Source organism: Arachis duranensis, chromosome 7 (genome assembly GCF_000817695.3).
Source record: "Arachis duranensis cultivar V14167 chromosome 7, aradu.V14167.gnm2.J7QH, whole genome shotgun sequence".
In the NCBI taxonomy this organism is placed as follows: Eukaryota; Viridiplantae; Streptophyta; class Magnoliopsida; order Fabales; family Fabaceae; genus Arachis; species Arachis duranensis.
Window position 1 is genome coordinate 15487051 of NC_029778.3, and position 790 is coordinate 15487840.

A 790-nucleotide genomic window follows, 5' to 3' on the forward strand; every position below is an offset into this window, starting at 1 on the left:
AAGATTATATTAATTTTTTAAATTTTAATAAGTATAAGTTAATTTTTTAAAAAATTTCTTTAAATACTTTCAAAAAGCACCTCTAAACATAAATACATAAAGTCACCAAAAAAAAAACATAAATATATATATGAACTTTTTATTTATCAAACGTAAAATAAAATGTTTCTATTTTAAAAAGCACAAACATCCTTTTAAAAAATTTTATCAAATCGAGCCTAAGTATATATATGCATAATATATTGGGCCACAAAATAAATTAGAAATTATAATTTTCTAATATTTACTTCAATCAATAATTATGTGGGATCCTAATTATGTTTGACATACAACAAATAAGAATTCAATTTTTGGAAAGACCAGAGGGGGGGTTAAAAAATTGTTTATTGTTGACTCAAATATAAATGTAAACGAAAAATGTTAGTCATTTAATATTTGTTAATTTTATATATAAATATTTAATTATTTATTATCACATCAATAAAAATAATTAATTTTAAATTTCATGTTTAAAAGGTCATTTAAACACTAAATCAGATTAGATGACATTGTATAAGTTTTTTACTAACAAAGTAAACTTATATAAAATAATTTAGTCAATAAAATTCTTTCTTTTTAATTTTGAGGTAATTACACAAAAATTGAGTTCAAACTTCAAAATCCCTAATTAAACTGTGGTAACTTTTAATGTAACCACGATTCCTAGCTAGTGCAAATATAGGAGTGTATCACTCTGATTCCAATATCTGTTTTTAATTTTTCATTTCTCATTCACAAAGAATATAATCAC